Raw genomic sequence first — 23,250 nt, forward strand, 5'->3', positions numbered from 1 at the left:
TGGTCACACAGTGAAAGACAGCATAGGGAGGCAGAGCCCAGATGGAGGCTGGAAAACAGGGACTCATTTAGGGTCTCTCCCAAATCCCTCCAAACACCTGTAAAAATGGCTCTGAACAAATTCTAGAGCTAGAGAACCCACGAAATAAAAGAGGGAAGCGTGTCTCCAGCCCAAGACATCCTGGATGGTCACTGGGAAGGGTCCATTGCACCATCCCTGGGAGCAGAGCATAGCACAGCGTGGGCCACACCAGAACAGACCAGGCACTGAGGAGATTGGACAGAGCAGGGATTAGGGCTCTGAATCAATGAACTGTGGAAGTTGCTATACTTCTCAACCCACAAACACCAAAGACAACTTAACAGGTCAGTGGGAAAACTGCTTGATCAGTGTGAGAGCGGTGCTCAGTTGGCCCCAGACCTAGGGTTGGTGGGGGTGGTGAAGCTCTTGTAGCAGCAGCAGCAGGAAGCTCCTGTGCCTGCTTCCAGAGCTCCAGCTCTGGTTGTTTTTGGCCCCAGGCACACCTGATGACCTGGTGGGAGGAATCAATCTGCAGATCAGAGTGGGAGTTCAGGGAGCACTTTGCTGGTGCAGAGGCAGGGTTCTCTTGCTTTGCACTGCTTGGATCTGGGTTGCAATACTGTATGGTGTTACTTGGGGGAGAAGAAGCACTGGAGCTTGCCATGTAGAAGTATCTCTGAAAACAGGAGCACAATGCCCCAGAAGCTTGGGACAAAGCAATCACCATTCTTAAGGCAGTCATACCCTGACAAAAACCTCAAGGGTTAAGTACTTGCCTAGCAAGATTGGCAAGCAGTGAAAGAATAAGAATATTGAAACTTTTTTGGTAACAAAGAAGATCAAAACATACAACAAGAAGAAGTCAACAAAGTCAAAGAGCTCACATCAAAACCTCCAGGAAAAATATGAATTCCTCTCAGGCCTTGGAAGAGCTCAAAAAGAATTTGGAAAGGCAAATAAAAGAAGTAAAGGAAAAGTTGGGAAGAGAAATGACAGTGATGCAAGAAAATCATGAAAAACAAGTCAATGACTTGCTAAAGGAGACCCAAAAATATTGAAGAAAATAACACCTTAAAAATAGACTAACTCAAATGGCAAAAGATCTCCAAAAAGCCGGTGAGGAGAACAATGCCTTGAAAGGCAGAATTAGCCAAATGGAAACAGAGGTCCAAAAGACCACTGAAGAAAATATCATCTTAAAAATTAGATTGCACTAAGTGGAAGCCAGTGACTTTGTGAGAAATAAAGAAATTATAAAATAGACCCAAAGAATGAAAGAAATAGAAGACAATGTGAACTATCTCATTGGAAAAACCACTGACCTGGAAAATAGATCCAGGAGAGATAACTTAAAAAATATTGGACTACCTTAAAACCATGATCAAAAAAAGAGTCTACACAACATCTTTCAAGAAATTATCAAGGAAAACTGCCCTGATATTCTAGAACCAGAGTGTAAAATAGTGTAAGTGGTCCCAAGGACTCCAGTCTCGGGATGCAATGAATGAGGCAGGAGACATGATGAAAGGTAATCCAATTTATTGGGAGAAATCATCCAATTTTATAGGGTTTGCACTACATGGGCATAAGCAAGTGGCCAATGGGTATGAGGATGACAGCATGGGAAGGAACAGAAATGTTGCAGAGGGACAGGATAGAAATGTTGCGGTATGGGTATATCGTTGCACTTTGTTTTGGTGTGGGCATCAGCATGATAATGGGAAGGATGTGGATTGTTGCAATGTATGGTACACTATGGTATCTACTAGGGTATGGGAAAGATCAGGACTTTTGCAAGGCGGTATCTGTAGGGGTACGGGAACGAGGTGGGATATTGCTCTACAGTATCTATGAGGGCATGTGAATGCTCGGGCATATTGCGAGCTGTATGAGCTACGTGAGACACAAGGCAAGATGTCCCTGTAAAGTATCAAAGATGTTCCAGTAAGTAAAGTAACAAAACACTGTGTTAGGCAACAGTTCAAGAGCATTAGGTGACGGCCAGCTGGGTCCCTCCTTCTGGGCTTGTGAGTCCCTTGTGGACAGACTCTGCCTGCATGTGTAGGATGACTACAGCGGCTTTCCAAAGGTGGAGGCCCTCCCTCCAGGCGCCTGCTGTTCCACTCCTACTAAGCCTGTCTGGTTTACCCGGGAAACAGGCCAAGTGCTAGGGTCGGCACCAACCCCTTATAAAATAGAAATTGAAAGAATCTACGGATCACCTCTTGAAAAAGATCCCAAAAAGAAAACTCCTAGGAGTATTGTCGCCAACTTCCAGAGTTTCCAGGTCAAGGAGAAAATATTGCAAGCAGCAAGAAAGAAACAATTTGAGTATTGCAGAAACACAATCAGGATAATACAAGATCTAGCAGCTCCTACATTAAGGGATTAAAGGGCTTGGGATATGATATTCTGTAGGTCAAAAGAGCTAGGATTAAAACCAAGAATGAACTACTCAACAAAACAGAGTATAATACTCGAGGGGAAATTACGGATTTTCTCTTCTTTTCTTTTTTTTTTTTTTTTGCATTTCCATTTACCTATCTATTTATTTATTTATCTATTTATTTATTCATTCATTTATTTATTCATTTATTTATTTATTTATTCATTCATTCATTTATCTATCTATCTATCTATCTATTTATTTATTTGTTTCTTTGTTTGTTTGTTTGTTTGCTTATTTGTTTATTTATTTATTTATTTATTTGTGTATTTATTTATTTATTTAATATATTTAGTTTCCAGCATTGATTTTCACAAGAGTTTGAATTACAAAATTTCTCCCCATTTCTACACTCCGCCCACTCCAAGATGGCATATATTCTGGTTGCCATGTTCCCCAGTCAGCCCTCCCTTCTGTCACCCCACTCCCCTCCCATCCCCTTTTCCCTTCCTTTCTTGTAGGGCAAGATAAATTTCTACACCACATTGCCTGTGTATCTTATTTTCTTTTTTTTTTTTCCTTTATTTATTTTTAGTTTACCACACACGGTTCTACATAGTTTTGAGTTCCAGTTTTTCTCCCCTCCCTCCCCCCTCCCTCCCCAAGACGGCATGAAGTCGCATATAACTGTCATGTATAACTTCACATTGAATTAATTTATGCTCTAGTCAAGTCGTGGAGAAGAATTTTGACCAATGGAATGAATCATGAGAAAGAAGAAACAGAACCAAAAAAAACAAAACAAAACAAAAAAACCCAAAACCAAAAACAAAAGAGAAGCAGAAAAGGCGAGCATGTAGTGTGCCTCAGTCTGTATTCAAACTTCGCAGTTCTTTCTCTGAATGAAGATAGCATTCTCCATCGTGAGTCCCCTGGAGTTGTCCTTGCCCCTTTAGGTTGCTGAGAGAAGCGCAGTATGTCAGGGTTGGTCCTCACGGAATCCACATATCTGTGGCTGTGCACAACGTTCTCCTGGCTCTGCTCCGCTCACTCAGCATTATGTCCTGTAGGTTTTTCCAGGTTGTTATGAAGTCTGCATCATCCCCATTTCTTATGGCACAATAGTATTCTATCACCTTCATACACCACAGCTTGTTCAGCCATTCCCCAATTGATGGGCATCCCTTTGCTTTCCAATTCTTGGCTACCACAAAGAGAGATGCTATAAATATTCTTGTACATATGGGTCCTTTTCCCGCTTGTGTGATTTCTTTGGGATACAACCCTAGAAGTGGTATTACTGGGTCAAAGGGTATGAACATTTCTATAGCCCTTTGGGCATAGTTCCACACCGCCCTCCAAAATTGCTGGATCAGCTCACAACTCCACCAGCAATGCAACAATGTTCCAATTTCCCCACATCCTTTCCAGCATTTATCATTCTCCTGATTTGTTATTTTAGCCAATCTGACAGGAGAGATGTGGTATCTAAGAGTTGTTTTGATTTGCATTTCTCTAATCAGCAGCGATCCAGAGCATTTTTCCATATGCCTGTAGATAGCTTTAATTTCTTCCTCTGAAAACTGCCTGTTCATATCCTTTGACCATTTCTCAATTGGGGAATGGCTTGTATTCCTATATATTTGGCTTAGCTCCCTGTATATTTTAGAAATGAGGCCTTTATCAGAGATACTAGTTGCAAAGATTTTCTCCCAATTTTCTGCTTCCCTCCTAATTCTTGTTGCATTGGCTTTTTTGTACAAAAACATTTCAATTTGACATAATCAAAATTATCCATTTTGCATTTTGTAATGCTCTCTATCTCTTGTTGGGTCATGAATTCTTTACTTTTCCACAAATCTGATAAGTAAACTATTCCTTGCTTTCCCAAATTACTTAGAGTATCAACTTTTACTCCTAAATCATGAACCCATTTTGACTTTATTTTGGTATATGGTGTAAGATATTGGTCTATGCCCAGTTTTTGCCCTACCATTTTCCAATTTTCCCAACAGTTTTTGTGAAATAGTGAATTATTAGCCCAGAAACTGGCTTCTTTGGGTTTATCAAAGAGTGGATTACTAAACTTGTTGATTTCACCTACTTGTGTACCTATCCTATTCCACTGATCCACACCCCTGTTTCTTAACCAGTACCAGGCAGTTTTGATGACTGCTGCTGTGTAGTACAGTTTAATATCTGGTGTGGCTAAACCACCATCCCTAGCATGTCTTTTCATTAATATCCTAGATACTCTAGACCTCTTGTTTTTCCAAATGAATTTTGTTATTATTTTGTCCAGCTCAGTAAAAAAAAAATTTGGTAGTTCGATTGGTATGGCACTGAATAGATTAATTTAGGTAGAATTGTCATTTTTATTATATTAGCTCGGCCTAACCATGAGCAACTGATATTTCTCCATTTATTTAGATCTGATTTTATTCGCGTGAAAAGTGTTTCATAGTTATGTTCATATAGGCCCTGGGTTTGTCTTGGCAAATAGACTCCCAAATATTTTATAGTGTCTTCAGTAACTTTGAATGGAATTTCTCTTTCTATCTCTTGCTGTTGGGCTTTGTCAGTAATGTATAGGAATGCTGAGGATTTACGTGGGTTTATTTTATATCCTGCAACTTTGCTAAAGTTGTTTATTATTTCAAGTAGTTTTTTACTTAATTCTCTAGGATTCTCTAGATAAATCATCATATCATCTGCAAAAAGTGATAATTTAGTTTCTTCTTTTCCTATTCTAATTCCTTCAATTTCTTTTTCTTCTCTTATTGCTACAGCTAATGTTTCCAGAACCAAATTGAATAATAGGGGTGATAATGGACATCCTTGTTTCACCCCTGATCTTATTGGGAATGCATCTAGTTTATCCCCATTACAAATAATGCTTGTTGATGGTTTTAGGTAGATGCTATTTATAATTTTGAGGAAGGTTCCCCTTATTCCTATGCTTTCTAGTGTTTTTAATAGGAATGGGTGTTGTACTTTGTCAAAAGCTTTTTCTGCGTCTATTGAGATGATCATATGGTTTTTGCTAGTTTTGTTGTTGATATGGTCAATTATGCTAATAGTTTTCCTAATATTGAACCAGCCTTGCATTCCTGGAATAAATCCTACCTGGTCATGGTGTATTATTCTCGTAATGAGTTGCTGCAATCTTTTTGCTAATATTTTATTTAAAATTTTTGCATCAATATTCATTAGAGAAATTGGTCTATAATTTTCTTTCTCTGTTTTAACTCTACCTGGTTTAGGTATTAGTACCATATTTGTGTCATAAAAAGAATTTGGTAGGACTCCTTCTTCCCCTATTTTCCCAAATAGTCTGCAAAGTATTGGAATTAGTTGTTCTTTAAATGTTTGATAGAATTCACATGTAAAACCATCTGGCCCTGGAGATTTTTTCCTAGGGAGTTCGTTGATGGCCTGCTCAATTTCTTTTTCTGATATGGGGTCATTAAGAAATTTCACTTCCTTCTCTGTTAGTCTGGGCAGTTTATGTTTTTGTAGATATTCATCCATATCTCTAAGGTTGTCAAATTTATGGGCATACAGTTGGGCGAAATAATTCCTAATTATTGTTTTGATTTCCTCTTCATTAGAGGTGACCTCACCCTTTTCATTTTTTATACTGGTAATTTGATTTTCTTCTTTCTTTTTTTTAATCAAATTGGCCAAAGGTTTGTCAATTTTATTGGTTTTTTTTCATAAAACCAGCTCTTTGTTTTATTTATTAATTCAATAGTTTTCTTGGTTTCAATTTTATTAATCTCTCCTTTGATTTTCAGTATTTCTAATTTGGTATTTAATTGGGGGTTTTCAATTTGCTCTTTTTCTAGCTTTTTCAGCTGTATGCCCAGATCATTGATCTCCTCTTTCCCTATTTTATTCATGTAGGCATTTAGAGATATAAAACTTCCCCTAAGAACTGCTTTTGCTGCATCCCATAAGTTTTGGTATGTTGTTTCATTATTGTCATTCTCTTGAATGAAATTATTGATTGTTTCTCTGATTTGATCTTTGGCCCACTCACTCTTTAGAATTAAATTATTTAGTTTCCAATTAGTTTTTAGCTTATTTTTCCATGGTGCTTTATTAAAAATGATTCTTATTGCATCATGATCTGAAAAGGATGCATTGACTACTTCTGCTTTTCTACACTGGATTGTGAGGTTTTTATGCCCTAGTACATGGTCAATTTTTGAGTATGTGCCATGTACTTTTGAGAAGAAAGTATATTCCTTTTTATCCCCATTCAGTTTTCTCCAGAGGTCTATCATATGTGCCTTTTCTAAAATTCTGTTTACCTCCTTAACTTTTTTCTTATTTATTTTGAGGTTAGATTTATCAAGTTCAGAAAGGGGGAGGTTGAGGTCTCCCAATATTATAGTTTTGCTGTCTATTTCTTCCTGTAACTCCCTTAACCTCTCCTCTAAGAATTTGTATGCCTTACCACTTGGTGCATATATGTTAAGCAATGATATTGCTTCATTGTTTATGGTGCCTTTTAGCAGGATATAATGTCCTTCCTTATCTCTTCTAATTAGATCTATCTTTACTTTTGCTTTGTCTGAGATTAGGATTCCTACACCTGCTTTTTTTACTTTAGCTGAGGCACAATATATTTTACTCCAGCCTTTTACCTTAACCCTATGTGTATCCCCCTGTTTCAGATGTGTTTCTTGTAAACAGAATATTGTAGGATTATGGTTTTTAATCCATTCTGCTATCTGCTTCTGTTTTGTGAGAATGTTCATCCCCTGCACGTTCAGGGTTATGATTTCTATCTGTGTCTTTTTCTCCATCCTAATTCCCCCTGTTTATGCTTTTATTTCTCCCTTTCCCCTTCTCCTCCCCAACAAAGTTTTGCTTTTGACCGCCGCTTTCCTCAGTTAACCCTCCCTCTTTATTCCCCTCCCTTATCTAACCCTTACCCACTTGCTACTTCTCCTCTTCCTTCTGCCCTCCCCCCTCCCTTTTTCCCCCCTTTCCCTCCCACTTCCCGTAGGACAAGTTAGATTTCTAAACTTATCAGAGTATGTTATTCCCTTCTTGAACTAGATCAGATGACAGTAAAGCTCAAATACTGCTCTTCTCCCTCCCTTCTTTCCCTCTACTATAATATGTTTTTTTGCCACTTCCTTTGGTGTAATTTACCCTTTTCTACAACCTTCTTACCACTTCCCTCATAGCCCTCCCTTTATATCTCTTATTTATATTTTATATCTTTACATCAGTTAATTTATACAGGCATTCACAACCTATGTATATCCCTTTCATTTGTCACAATAGTTGTACCATTCACAAGAATGACTTATATATGTATATGTATATATATATATATATACATAAAAAAACATACATAAGATGATATAATCCCACATAAAGATGTAAACAACCTAAGCTTATTGGTTAATGAAGTTTGTGGGGTTTTTCCCCGGTTACCTTTTTATGTCTCTCTTGAGGTTTGTATTTGGAGATCAAATTTTCCATTGAGTTCTGGGCTTTTCATCAGGAAGGTCTGGAATTCCCTTATTTCATTGAATGTCCATCGCCTTGCCTGGAAAATTATGCTTAGTTTTGCTGGGTAGTTGATCCTTGGTTGTAGTCCCAGCTCCTTGGCCCTTCGGAATATCATATTCCAATTTCTCCTGTCTTTTAATGTGGAAGCTGAGAGATCCTGCGTGATCCTGACTGTAGTTCCACGATATTTGAATTGCTTCTTTTTGGCTGCTTGCAGTATTTTCTCCTTAAGTTTATAGCTCTGAAATTTGGCTATAATATTTCTTGGTGTTTTCAGTTTGGGATCTCTTTCAGGGGGTGATCGGTGAATTCTTTCAATGACTATTTTGCCCTCTGGTTCTAGGACCTCTGGGCAGTTGTCTTTGATAATTTCTTCGAAGATACTGTCAAGGCTCCTTTTTTCATCGTGGATTTCCGGTAGACCAATAACTCTCAAATTGTCTCTCCTGGATCTATTTTCCAGGTCAGTTGTTTTGCCAATCAGATATTTCACATTTTTTTCTATTTTTTCATTCTTTACATTTTGTTTTATTACTTCTTGATGCCTCATAGATTCATTAGCTTCCACTTGCTCAAGTCTAATTTTAAATGAGTTAGTGTTTACATTTTGCTTTTGAGCCTCCATTTTCAATTGGTTGATTTCACCTCTCAGGGTGTCCTTTTCTCTCTAGATTCTGAATCTCCATAGCCATTTCGCCAATCTTATTCTTTAGGGACTTGATTTCGTCAGTGGATTTTTTCTCCCTTTTTTCCATTTTTTCCATATTTTCTTTTAGCTCCCTAATTTGGTTTTTAAAATCCTCTTTTAGCTCTTCCAGCAGTGCTTTTTGGGCTTTAGACCAGATCATATTAGCTTTTGAGGTATCTGATATATCTACCGTGTCATTGCTATCTTCTTCTACGTCGATATTTTGATCCTGCCTGTCTCCATAAAAAGAATCTATTGTCCTCGGTTTTTTTGTGTTCTTCTTCATGTTGGTTTGCCTTTTGCTGGCTTTACAACGAATTTCTATCTGTGAGTGTCAGGGCTTTCTGTCCCAGTTTTCTTATTCTGGGGGTTGTGAGTCTAGAATTATAACCTTCAGTTTCCTGAGGTGTGGGGGAGGGGTCTGGCTCCCTGGCGTCTCACTCCCTGTGCGTGCTCTCCAGCACTTGCTTTTCAGCAATGGTCTCAGCTGTTTGTTGTTTGAGCTGATGACTGGCGCTTCCCCTGGGGGAGCAAGGTTACGTCTGGGCTCCTGGCTTGGCCCCCTGCCGACTCTTCCCCTCTGGGACTAATGAGCTTCTAGTATTTGTCCTGTGAAGCCCCGCTACTCTCTCCTCTGTTTCAGTTTTTTTTTTTTTTTTTTCCCCGAGGAATTCTCTGGGTGAGGGGGGGAGGGGTTAGAGCCGCTTACCTAGCCATTGAGTCTTCCGGAAGTTCAAGAGGCCGAGATCCTGAGTTTTGCAAGCGTCAGGAGTGGGTGTTTTCGCGGCTGGTGGGGTTGCGCTGCCTCTCGTCGCTCCCAGAGACTGCCGTCCTGTGTTGGGAGGCCTGGGGATCTCTGCCGGTTTCGGGCGCCCAGCTTTCTCCCAGCCCGTCTCCCACGTGGATTTCCCGGCCGGCCGCCTCCGCCTTGGTCTGGAGCAGCCCCGCACCGAGCACTCTCCGCACCTGCAGGTTCGTTCCTCTGGCCTTTCAGACTCTCCCGGCTCGGAAATTTGCCCCAGGCAGACTGCTCGCGGTTTCTGACTCTCTCAAATCTGCTCAAATTCACTTTTTTATGGGAATCTGACAGACCTTGTGAGAGAGCTCCGGTAAGAGGCTGCCTTCATGCGGCCATCTTGGCTCCGCCCCCCCCATTTCCTCTCTGTATCTTATTTTCTAGTTGCATGCAAAAACTATTTTTTGTTTGTTATTGAACATCTGTTTTTAAAACTTTGAGTTCCAAATTCTCCCCCCTCTTCCCTTCCTACCCACCCTCCCTAAGAAGTCAAGCAATTCAACATGGGCACATGTGTATCATTATGTATAACCCTTCCACAATACTCATATTGTGAAAGACTAACTATATTTTGCTCCTCCCTAACCCATCCCCTTTTATTGAATTTTCTCCCTTGAACCTGTCCCCTTTCCAAAATGTTTGTTTTTGATTACCTCCACCCCCATGTGCCCTCCCCTCCATCATCCCGCCCTATTTTATCTTCTTCCCTCTTCTTTCCTGGGGTGTAAGATACCCAATTGAGTATGTATGGTATTCCCTACTCAGGTCAAAACTGATGAGAGCAAGATTCACTCATTCCCCCCTCACCTGCCCTCTCCCCTCCTGCCACAGAACTGCTTCCTCCTGCCACCTTTATGCGAGATAATCCACCCCATTCTATCTCTCCCTATCTCACTCTCTCAATATATTCCTCTCTCATCCCTTAATTTGATGTTATTTCTTTTAGATATCTTCCCTTCATCTTCAACTTTCTCTCTCTCTCTCTCTCTCTCTCTCTCTCTCTGTCTCTCTCTCTGTCTCTCTCTCTCTCTCTGTCTCTCTCTCTCTCTCCCTCTCTCTCTCTGTATATATATATATATATATATGTATATATATATATATATATATCCACATCCACAGACATATATACATACATACACATTCACCTATATATATATACATAAACATATACACATATACATATACATATATATATATATATATATATATGTATATATATGCATATTACCTTCAGCTACCCTAATACTGAGGTCTCGTGAATCATACACATCATCTTTCCATGTAGGAATGTAAAGAAAACAGTTCAAACCTAGTAAGTCTCTTGCAATTTCTTTTTCTTGTTCTTTTTCTTGGTTACCTTTTCAGGCTTCTCTTGATTCTTGTGTTCGAAAGTCAAATTTTCTATTCAGCTCTGGTCTTTTCACTGAGAAAGCTTGGAAGTCCTCTATTTTATTGAAAATCCATATTTTGCCTTGAAGCATGATACTCAGTTTTGCTGGGTAGGTGATTCTTGCTTTTAATCCTAGCTCCATTGACCTCCAGAATAACGTATTCCAAGCCCTTCGATCTCTTAATGTAGAAGCTGCCAGATCTTGGATTATTCTGATTGTGTTTCCACAATACTCAAATTGTTTCTTTCTTACTACTTGCAGTATTTTCTCCTTGATCTGGGAGCTCTGGAATTTGGTGACTATATTCCCAGGAGATTTCTTTTTGGGATCGATCTGAGGAGGCAATTGATGGATTCTTTCAATTTCTATTTTGCCCTGTGACTCTATAATATCAGGGTAGTTCTCCTTGATAATTTCTTGAAAGATGATATCTAGACTCTTTTTTTGATCATGGCTTTCAGGTCGTCCAATAATTTTTAAATTATCTCTCCTGGATCTGTTTTCCAGTTCAGTGGTTTTCCCAATGAGATATTTCACATTGTCTTCCATTTTTTCATTCCTGTGCTTCTGTTTTATAATATCTTGATTTCTCATAAAGTCACTAGCTTCCACTTGCTCCAATCTAATTTTTAAAGTAGTATTTTCTTCAGTGGTCTTTTGGACCTCCTTTTCCATTTGCCTAATTCTGCCTTTCAAGGCATTCTTCTCATAGGCTTTTTGGAGCTCTTTTGCCATTTGAGTTAGTCTATTTTTTAAGGTGTTCTTTTCTTAGTATATTTTTCAGTATTTTTTTGGCTCTCCTTTAGCAAGTCATTGACTTGTTCTTCATGGTTTTCTCGCATCCTTCTCATTTCTCTTCCCAATTTTTCCTCTACTTCTCGAACTTGCTTTTCCAAATCCTTTTTGAGCTCTTCCATGGCCTGGGACCAGTTCATATTTTTCTTGGAGGTTTTTGTTGTAGGCTCTTTGACTTTGTTGACTTCTTCTGGCTGTATGGTATTCTTTATCACCAAAGAAAGAATCCAAAGTGTGAGACTGAATCTGGGTGCGTTTTTGTTGTCTGGCCATATTCCCAGCCAAATAACTTGACCCTTGAGTTTTTCAGTGGGGTATGAATGCTTGTAGAATTTAGAGAACTATGTTCCATGCCTGGAGGGATGTACCAGCTCTGCCACACCAGCATTCCTCCTTCCCCAAGAACCCCCAACCTGGACTGGACTTAGATCATTAGCAGGCTGTGCACTCCTTCTTTGATCTGCCACTTAATTCCTCCCACCAGGTGCGCCTGGGGCCACAAGCAACTGCAGCTGTGCTTCTGTAGCTGCCCCGGCTCCACTGCCCCGGGAGTGGTGGCCAAACCGTGAACTCCTTTCACTACCGCAGCTTTTCCCACTAACCTTCTCCGCTGTCTTTGGTGTTTGTGGCTTAAGAAGTCCAGTAACTGCCATAGCTCACTGATTCAGGGCTCTAGGGCACACCCCGCCAAGCTCCTGGTCTGGTTGTTCTGTGCTGCTCATGCTGGGCTCTGCTCCACTCCACTCTACTCCCAGCTCCATACGGGATAGACCTCACCCAGAGACCATCCAGGCTGTTGTGGGCTGAAGCCCTGCTTCTTTCTGCTGTTTTGTGGGTTCTGCAGTTCTAGTATTGGTTCAGAGCCATTTTTTATAGGTTTTTGGAGGGACTTGGCATGGAGCTCATGCTAGTCCCTGCTTTCCAGCCACCGTCTTGGCTCCACCCCAAAATTATGGATTTTCAATGAAATAGAGGACTTTCAAGCATTCTTGATGAAAAGAGCAGAGCTAAGTAGAAAATTTGTTTTTCAAATACAAGAATCAAGACAAACATGAAAAGGTAAACAGTAAAGAGAAACATAAGGAATTTACCAAAGTTGAAGTGTTTTGGTTACATTCCTGCATGGAAAGATGATATTGGTAACTCATGAAATCTTTCTAAGTATTAGGGTGGTTGAAGGGAATATACATATGTTTAGACAAAGGGCACAGATATCTTCACAGGGATGATATCTAAAAATGAATAAATAAATACAATTAAGGGGTGAGAAAGAAATATATTGGGAGAAGGAGAAAGGGAGAGATAGAATGGGGCAAATTATCTCACACAAAAGTGGCAAGAAAAAGCAGTTCTATTGGAAGGGAAGAGGGGGCAGGTGAAAGGGAATGAGTGAATGTTGCTATTATCAGATGTAACTTAAGGAGGGAATAACATACACACTCAATAGGGTATCTTACCCTACAGAAAAGTAAGAGATAAGGGGATAAGAGAAGGGCAATGATAGAAGAGAAGGCAGAGTGGGGAGGAGGTAATCAAAGGCAGAAAAGGGACAGGGTCAAGAGAAAAAATTGAATAAAGGGGAACAGAATAGCATGGAGGGAAATATAGTTAGTCTTTCACAACATGACCATTATGGAAGTGTTTTGCATAATGATATGTGTGTGGCCTATGTTGAATTCCTTGCCTTCACAAGGAGAGTGGGAGGGGAGGGCAGAAGGGAGAAAATTTGGAACTCAAAATTCTAAAAACAAATGCTCAAAGAAAATATTTTTTTTTATATGCAACTAGGAAATAAGGTATGCAAGCAATGGAGTATAGAAATCTTTTTTTTTGTTTGTTTGTTTTTTTTTTTTTGGGGGGGGGGGCTCAGGGCAATTGGGGTTAAGTGAGTTGCCCAAGGTCACACAGCTAGTATATATGTCAAGTGTCTGAGGCCAGATTTGAACTCAGGTCCTCCTGACTCCAGGGCCGGTGCTCTACTCACTGCGCCACCTTGTTGCCCCTCAGGGTATAGAAATCTCTCTCACCCTATAAGAAAGGGGAAAAGGGATGGGGTGGAATGGGGTGACAGAAGGCAGGGCAGTCTGTGCAAAGGGGCAATAAGAATATATGCCATTTTGGGGTAGGGAGGTAGAAATGGGTAGAAAATTTGTAAGTCAAAATCTTGTGGAAATCAATGTTAAAAAGTAAAAAGTATTAAATAAAGAAATAAAGACAATAAAAGAGACAGTGTAACAACTAGTGTGGAAGCTATAATTGTTTTCTCTGGGGATTAGTGAAGCAAAAAGATTATCATTGCCAATATTACTTTCTGATAGATAAGCAAGCAACAGGTCCAGTATCTAGAATCAGTGGTTGTGAAGGATTTTTTTTTAAAACTTACATGAAAAAATTAGAATTTTAAAAGTTCTCCATACGTTAGGAAAAGGGACTGAAACCAACAAGATTGCAGTTATGAAAGGTAAATGTAAAGCCCTATATGTCTGTACTGAAGGGGAAAAAATACACGATGTCCTACAAGTTTCAGTACAGTTTTAAGTTATGTGCAAATACAGAACAGAGTAGATCAAGTTAGCTTGACAGATACGTGAGAAAGAATTACTCGATTATAAACTCCACACGAACAAATAATATTGCAAGAAGATAAAATCTTATATTGGGTTTAACTATAGTATCGAAATCACAGAAGGTGATAATTTTGAATAATCCCACATTTGCTGATCTGATTTTTTTATGAATTCCACATTTTTAAGAGAATACTGATACAATGCAGTGTCTGCATATCAAGGTGTCGATTATAAGTGAGGGAATTAAAATTGTGAGGAACAGCTCGGGGTATGGCATTGTTTAGTTTAAAGAAGAGAAAACTGGGAGCAGGAAATGCTGTACTTTTTTACTCCTATTTTCAAATGTTTGAATTTGTTACGTATAATACATGAAAAATTTATTCTTTATGTGACCACAAAGGGCAAAAAGTAGGGAAAAGGGATATAAGTTACAAGGAGTCAGATTTCAGTTCAATAGAAAACCCTAGCAGTGGGGCTAGGTCAAGCCAAAGCTCAATTACTATCTGCCAGGGGTGTTGTATAACTGACCCCTCAAAACATCTAGAATTTCAAAAGAAATATTGGGGGAAAAGTAGAACTTAAAAGAGGCTTAGTATTACTAGACTTCCAGTATAGTATAATGAAGTAACAACTATAAGAAGTTGCTCCTTCCTTTGATCCTTTTGGGGGTCCTTCTCATAAACATGTTTCTCTTTCTTGGACTTTGAAGAACTTATTTAGAGGAGCGTAGAATCAGTTATCCTGATAACATGCCTGTAACAGGACAGAGTATAGTTTGTTGAGGATTATTAGGAGAAGGTTGCCATCATGGTGAGGCATGCTTTTTCCATCTCCATGTGGCTCACATTTATTATTTTCCAATTTTAACCTTGCTATGGAACCCAGGGGCTAGAACAACGTTTTGAGATTCCCCTGGAAGGCCACTCTGTGGTTTTGTAGAGTATTCAACTTTATTTAACACTGAGAATAGAATGGAATAGAGAAAACTGACAGTTTCTAGTCTGTACCATCTTCCAATTTGCTTACAGGCACAATGGAAACTGCTGTGTTTAATTTACTTATCTCCCTATGGAATGGATTTTTACTACTGTGGTCCAAGACTACCTTTAGAAATATTTACCTTATTTTAAGCACCTCACCTCATGAAATAGTGGGAGGGCAATAGTTGTGCTCTGTATGTCGGTTTTCTCTGTGAGATGACCACACCTGGAGAACTAGTTTCTACTCATGGGCATACAGACCTATAGATTACTGCCCTCTGAGATATCTTTAGCCTGAGGAAGGATTTACTGAATGATTTTAAAAAATGAAATGGGGTGGGTATTGTAAAAGAAATCATTCAGTTTGTCACAATGCCATTTCTCACATTTAATATATGTTTTTAACTGTATAGAAGAAGCCAGAGGCTTAGTAATATTTTGCTTCACAGCCTCATTCAAACACCTAACAAATAGTATTATAAGATTTTTGCCTTTGGGGAAGTAGAGGCAATTTTACATGAATATGAAAATCACATGAAGCAGAGCAGTCCCTTTATACTATGAATCAAGGACCCCCATTATATGGGGGAATGGTTGATCTGAGGAACAGTATCATTTTTGACATTTTTCTCTCACCGTTTCCTGGCATTACAAGTTCTAACACAGGATTCCTTTACTGGAAAATACCCTCATCTATTCATGTAGTTAACATAAAGAAGGGACATGCCACATAAGAAAAAAAAAACTTTATTAGATTTACATTACAGATGGGTATTAAGATGTCAGAACTATGAAATGTAGTAATCTGTAAATAAGTCTGAAATGATTATATAATTAATAACAACCCAATGTCATGAAAAAAAGGATATCAAAGGGACATGTGACAGAGTGACTGAGGTTGTACTGCCTCTGATATATGATCAGTCATCAAGCAATTATTAATTGCTTGCTAGGTTCTCTAACACTTAGATTCATTGGAAAGGCATCATGGATGATGTCTCGACCTGTCCATGCATTAGATTTAACTGAGGCAGAGTTGTGCAATATTGTTGGCCTCTTTCATCCAGAGTCATGAAGTCCAGTGGCAGGACAAAAGTCAAGACAATTGCCCAATGGCCTGAGATAAAGTGCATGGCATTGACATCATTGATGTTTGACCAAACTCTAAGTTGCCATCATGGCCATTAGAATAAATTGTTTCCTTCTGCCCATTCCACTATTCCATGACAGAAGTTTGCATATGCTTGAGGTACATATCATCTTAACTCACTGGTTGTGTTTTGTCTTTTGTTTTTGAAGAGGACCATGACATCAGGGAAATGATGACATGACTTGCAATTGACTTTGATTTGATTGAGGGAGGGATGTGCAAGGTCACCAACCTCACTTTCTCCTCCAGAGCCATTTGAATCCAGTGTCCAGATATCCATTAGGATGACTGGAGATGACCCAGGATGCAATGGGAGATTCTGGCCATTTTAGGATCATGCCTTTTCATGTACTCACTTAGGAAAAGTCCATTCAGTGAATAGGCCTCTTTAAGAAGTGAGCTAAGGGATGGCCCGTTTAATTAGAAAAAAAGAAAAAAATGAAAAAATCAGAGCTGGGAGGGGAAGACCCTCAGGGTTGCTCTTCCAAAGGGGTAAGTCAGGAGACCTCAAAATATAGCCATTAAGTGGAGCTTGGGCAGGGACCTATGGTGGTCCAATCTATGAGCTAAATCACTGATAAACAGAGCAGCAACAGTATCTTCAGAAAAAAAAAAAAACAGGTAACTGTATTTTAGGGTTGATATTCAGTAGATGAAAATACCATTGATTGTCCTATTAATTCTTCCAGGCAGGCTAAGGCTGAAGGTATTGACTTCTTCACGAAAACATAGGATCTCTTTTCTCAATTAAAAGTTCACAGCCTGAGGGATATTAAGTGCAGGTCTTCAAGCAAAAGGGGCTAAATGAATTATCATTTGGTAAGTGAAGACATTTATTATGTCTGAGAAAGATGTGTGTCCTGGAGTGTGATTAACTAATTACAATAAATGAAGTGAGATAAAAGCAAATTGAAATTTGTAGGAAATTAATATTTTTGCTTGTTTATACATGCCATCTTGTTAATAACAGAAACACTTGGATACTCATGTCATGTGATCAAGAGAAGAGATTTTTTTTCAAAAATCATTTTACTTATTAAAAAAACATTTCCCAATTACATGTAAAATATTTTTAATAGTCATTTAGAAAATTTTGAGTTCCAAATCATCTCCCTCCCTCCTGCCATTCTCAACCTTCTCAAAGACACAATCTCTTTAATTTTGATTGTGCATTCGAAGTCATGTCAAATATATTCCCACATTATCCAAGATAAAAAGAAAACACAAACAAAATAAAACAATAAAAATAAAGAAAGTGAAACAACAACAATTTTCTTCAATATGCATTTAGAGTTCTTGATTTTTCTCTCTGGAGGTGGATAGCAGTTTTCATCATGGATTCTTTGGAGTTGTCTTGGATCATTATCTCTATCAGAGTAGTTAAGCCTTTCGCAGTTGATCATTCTTACAACATTGCTGTTACTACGTATAATGTTCCCCTGATTCTGCTCACTTCACTTTGCATGAAATTCATACAAGTCTTCTGAGATTTTTTTTCCTGAAACCATCTCCTTCTACAGCAGAATATTATTCCATTAAAATCATATACCAAAACTTGTTCAGCCACAGCCCAGTTGAAGGGCATCTCTTCAATTTTTAATTCTTTGCTACCACAAAAAGAGATGGTATAAATATTTTTGTACAAATAGGTCTTTTCCCTTTTTATTTTATCGCTTTGGGATATAGAGCTAGTAGTGATATTGCTGGGTCAAAGGTATGCACCAGTTTACACCCCTTAGGGCATAGTTTCAAATTGTTCACCACAATGGTTGCACTACTTCACAGCTCCACCAACAGGGCATTAATGTCCCAAATTTTTCCAAGTCCCCACCATAATTTTTTTTTTCTTTTTCAATCATGTTAGCCAGTCTGAAAGGTTTGAGTTTATCTGTTTTTTTTTTAAATTTACATTTCCCTAATTAATTGATTTAGTGCATATTTATGTGACTATTTATAGCTCTGATTTCTTCTGAAAATTTCCTATTCATATCCTATGACCATTTATCAACTGTGGAATAACTTGCATTTTTATAAATTTGGCTTAGTTCCCCATGTATTTGAGAAATGAAGCCTTTACCTGAGAAACTTGCTGTATTTTTTCTACTTTTCTGTTTTCCTTCTAATTTTGATTATATTAGATCTGTTTGTGAAAAAAACATTTTAATTTGTATATTCAAATATATCTATTTTACTTCCTTTCATGACCCCTATCTCTTGTTTGGTCATATACTCTTGCCTCATTTAGAAATCTGACAGGCATATTTTTCCATACTCAACTAATTAGCTTATGACATAGCTCCTTATTCCTAAATGATTTACCCATTTTGACTTTCTCTTGGTATGTGGTGTGAGATATGGTTCTATGCCTAATTTCTGCTCAAGTGTTTTCTAGTTTTCCCAGAAATTTTTATCAAGTGCTGATTTCTAATCCCAAAATTTTAGATCTTTGGGTTTAACAAACAACATATTATTATAGACATTTAGTACTGGGTTTTGTGTACCTAATCTATTCCACTGACCTACCACTCTATTTCTTAGTGTCATTTTTACTATATTGGCTCAGCCTAACTATGAACAATGAATATTTTTTCTAATTATTATTCTTGGTTCAGTTCCCTTCATGGTACATGTGTATATGTGTGTGTGTGTGTGTATGTGCATGAGCACATGTGTGTGTATGCACGTGTGTGTGTGTGTATGTGGTGGGTGGGATCAACCTGTCTTAAGATTCAGAGCTTTTTTGCATTGCTGTTTTCATGATTTGTTCTGGGATTTTGGAATTTTTGGTGCTTCCAAGGAGATGTGATCTGGTAAGAGGTATGTTCATTGATCTGTTGCTCTACACTCTGATCCCTCGGAATTTTGATTGATATTGCTTCTCAGATACCTTCCTCCCTTTGGACTGGAAGTAATACTGCCCTTCAGGGCTTCCACTCCATCTTGCATGCAAATGTTCCTCTCTGCCCTTGAACTGTGACATAGAAATAGATATAGGCAATGGATTTGCCAAACAACATCTGGTCCTCCATCCAGTACTATTACAGAAGACTCCTGTAATCTCTTCCTGACCAGTTGCTAGGTTCCTTTATCATCTTTGGCTTGAGAGTTCCCAAAACTAAGGCTGATTTTATCAAAACCATCTAGTTCCACCATTTGTGTTTTATCCATGTGCAGGCAGGGCCAACCTCCTCCCCACACCCCACCTCCATGACAGGTCTCCCTTTCCAAACTCCTTTATTGTGCTGGGTTGGAATAATGTTTCATTCTGACTTTTTCCAATCCAGAATTCAATATGAGGTGTTATTCTAAAGTTGTTTAGAGGGGAATGTTGAGAGATCTTGGCTGAACACTTCTCTACTCTGCCATCTTGGCTCCTCTTCCAGAAGCCCCAAGAAGAAAGATTTATTAAAAATATATCACTATCTAGTAATTTTCCTTTTATCCAGACATTCTTTTTTTCATGAATACAAATGCATTACAGTGAAAGGAACAGTAAACCTAAAAGTAAGGAGCCATGACTTCTAATCTCTCATTTAAAACATTTTTTTTCCTAATTACAAGAAAAAAAAATAATATTTTGCTTTGCCATTGTGGGATTAAAAAAACAAGCAAACAACAAACATTTCTTGTCGATGGTCTCTACCTTCACTTTCTACATAATGAATAGAATAATTCCTATGCCACCACCCTCACAGGACTACTATGAGATAAATTCTCCATAAACCTTAAAGTGCTATACAATTAGCCATAAATACTTTTATAATACTTTAACATTTTCAAAGTGCTTTCTTATTTTATCCCATTTGATTCTCAAAACAATCCTATGAGGTAAGTGCTAGCAATATGCCATTTTTCAGATAAAGTGAAATCAGGGATGGTTTTTCAATGTGAAGGAATCTAGGAAGCAGCTAGCATTTCTCTACATGGAACAATCTAGGAAGTGGCTTTAGAAAGAACCATGATGACATGTAAATGATTTGCCTTGGAGACACTATGAAAAATTCCTGGACATTTTGAAACTGGTTCCAGTTTGTTAACTGGTACGTGGTTAGAATAAGCCTTTTCTAAGTAGCTATAAACCCAAAACTCTTGGCTGCTTCAGGAAGACCTTAGTCAGCTTCAGTTGGGTCTTTTATACTGCATTCACATTTAGAGGAGCACAGAATCTCACAGCATCTGAGAGACTATGCTAAAAGGAAGGGCTACAAGGCCTTTTTCCTCTTGCAAGGCACTTTGGCCCCAAAAAACTAATCTTTGTTCCTTCGTCCTTTTTTGTTCATTCTCTTCCATTCTAGGCACAGGGACCTTGGTTTGTTCAGGAGAACAAACCACAGGACTCTGGGCTTGTTGGGGTATTAGAATATTGTCTGCGTATTGCCATCAAACCAGGATCAATACCCCAAGGAACAAGGAGTGATTTGGACCCTGGTCCAACAGAAAAACTCACACAGTAGTCGTACCACATCTAAACATGAATTTGCTAGGAATAATGCTGTATAGGAACTGAGCTAAATTATGAACCTAATACTAAGCCCCACCCCACCCCAGCCTGCAATGAAGGCTTCTATTTTTTTTCCTTGTTATATTTTTGACCTAGTGATACATGATTAGTTGAAACTGGGTTGCTAGTTACAGGCCTACAACAAATGAGTAAGACAGCTGGTAGAAGCTCAAGCTAGGGTAAAGTGGCACCACAATACCTCAGAACCCAGAGCAGGAGATGGAACTAGCCTGGCCTCAGGAAAGAGTGCCATCTTGTACATTTGAGAGAAGAAATTTAGCTTTAGCATGATTAAATAAATTGCTTAGGATGATGTAACAAAGAATTTTTTTCAGGCAGGATTTACACAAAGATGTTCTTAACTCCAAGTTTAACTTGCTATTCCGGTGCCATGTAACTGCCACAGGGAAAAAATGAGTTATCATTCAGTAAATATTTATTGAGTTCCTAGTTTGAGGAAAGTACTTTGTTCTGCACCATAGTATAAAGGAGTGTCATGGTCTTTGCCTTCCGAAAGTTTGTGGTCAAGCAGAGGAACCAAAGTATGTACAGAAACCACAAGACAGAAAGTTTAATAATTCAAAATGGAAAAAACCCTGGGGATTGAAAAAACTCTAAAATATAGTAGGGAGTTAGTAAGTGCTTGCTGACTTCAGTTGAATTGAACCTGCTTCTCAATTATATCTTGAGACTTGGGGAAAATCTGAATAAGCAGAGTGTATGATTAGTGGTGTAAGCCAGTGCGAATACTGGTAAAGAGGAGAGAAATCATAGAGGTTTGAGGAATAAATAACTCCATTCACCTGGATCATTGGAAAGAAATTGAAGGGATTATTAATGGAGATAAACTTAGAAAGGAAGGTTCAACCCAACTTTGAAGATAAATTTATTTTGTAGCCATATTATAGTCTTCCAGCAATTCTTTCAAAGCTAATCTTTCTATATAGAAAGATACCTTAAAACACTATTGGGAAAAAAAAAATCTTGATTTGACAAATATTGTCACAAATGTGTATGCTAATGAAATTAATATTTATTATATTTTTAATTTTTTTCCTTTCTGCATTCACATTTTTGTACCATCTGATGAAAATATAGGAAAAAAGTGAGTAGGATTCTCCAATATATGAATTATAAAGACAAGAGAAAAACATTTGACAGCTATAATTTGGTGCTCAGATATCTTAAAAACTGTGTTAAAAATTAAAATATTATTCCTGATTGGAAAGATTACTTTCAGTCTCCATAGAACTCTATTTTCAAAGATACTTACTGCTCTTGTCATGAAAAAGAATACCACTTTTAAGTTAAACATGTTGTAAATGTCCAGAAGAACATCAAGCTGAATTTGTAATTTAACCATGAAAATTTAAACATGTAGTACACCACAATTATATAGCATGTTTTACTTCCCTTAAAGAGTAAAATGCTTTCACAGAAGTGAATCTGCAAATTAAAAAAAAAATGTGGGAAGACTGTTCATCTTAAACAGAAATAAATGCAAGCTTTTTGTTAATACTGAGCAGTCACCTTTCAAAACTAGGTTTCTCAGTAGGAGGGTGGTATTAGGCCTGATTTGTTAATTGGCAACAGAAAGCATAATTATCTGTTTCATTAGTCATAGAACAACAGCTTTCAAAGCCTTGAGAGATTGATAAACAAGTTGGTTTTTAAAATCCTGAATTTGATAGCAAGTTGGGAAGGCACTACTAATCAAAATTTTTATTAGATCTTTAAATTTTAATTTGTCTAGAAATATCTACTTCATTTATGAAACAAAATCAATGTATTTAGCAGCAATTCCTTGGGATCATAGCAAAATTAGGGGATTTTCCTATGCCTGAGCTATGCCAATATTTTACTTTTAGCCATCTAAAAGATGCTAATGAGAAAATGTTTGATGTGGAGTCAAGTTTAAGTTCTGCCTCAGACACTTATGATATCTGTGACCCTGGCCAAATCATTTGACATAAGCTTCAATTTCCACATCTAAAAAGTGGAATTAAAAAATGGAGATAAAATGCTTTGCAAAACTTAATGCGTTTTAGAATTACTATCATTACCATCATCACCATCATTTTTGTGGTCCATGAAATTTATTTATTTGGCTATGCTATTTATGCATTTTGCTTGGAGCAAAATTCTTGCATTTTAGGACAATCTTGGCCAAATTTTAGAAACTGTATAATGCTGTCAACTGGACACTGATAGGATTTCCTGACAGGTATACTCTTTAGAGCATGGCCTTCACAGCCTATCTAGTGCGATAGGATATAACTGTGCTAGCTAGTGTAAATAAACACAGAAACTTGTGTGCTGCAGCTTCTGTTATTGGGGAAAAATTTTTGATTTTTTACACAACATTTTTATACAACAGTATACAACTTGCATCTTAGGGGATGGGGTATGTGTGAGTAACCCAAAGTTACTTATTAAAATAACA

Source organism: Trichosurus vulpecula, chromosome 6, assembly GCF_011100635.1.
Source record: "Trichosurus vulpecula isolate mTriVul1 chromosome 6, mTriVul1.pri, whole genome shotgun sequence".
Taxonomy (NCBI): domain Eukaryota; kingdom Metazoa; phylum Chordata; class Mammalia; order Diprotodontia; family Phalangeridae; genus Trichosurus; species Trichosurus vulpecula.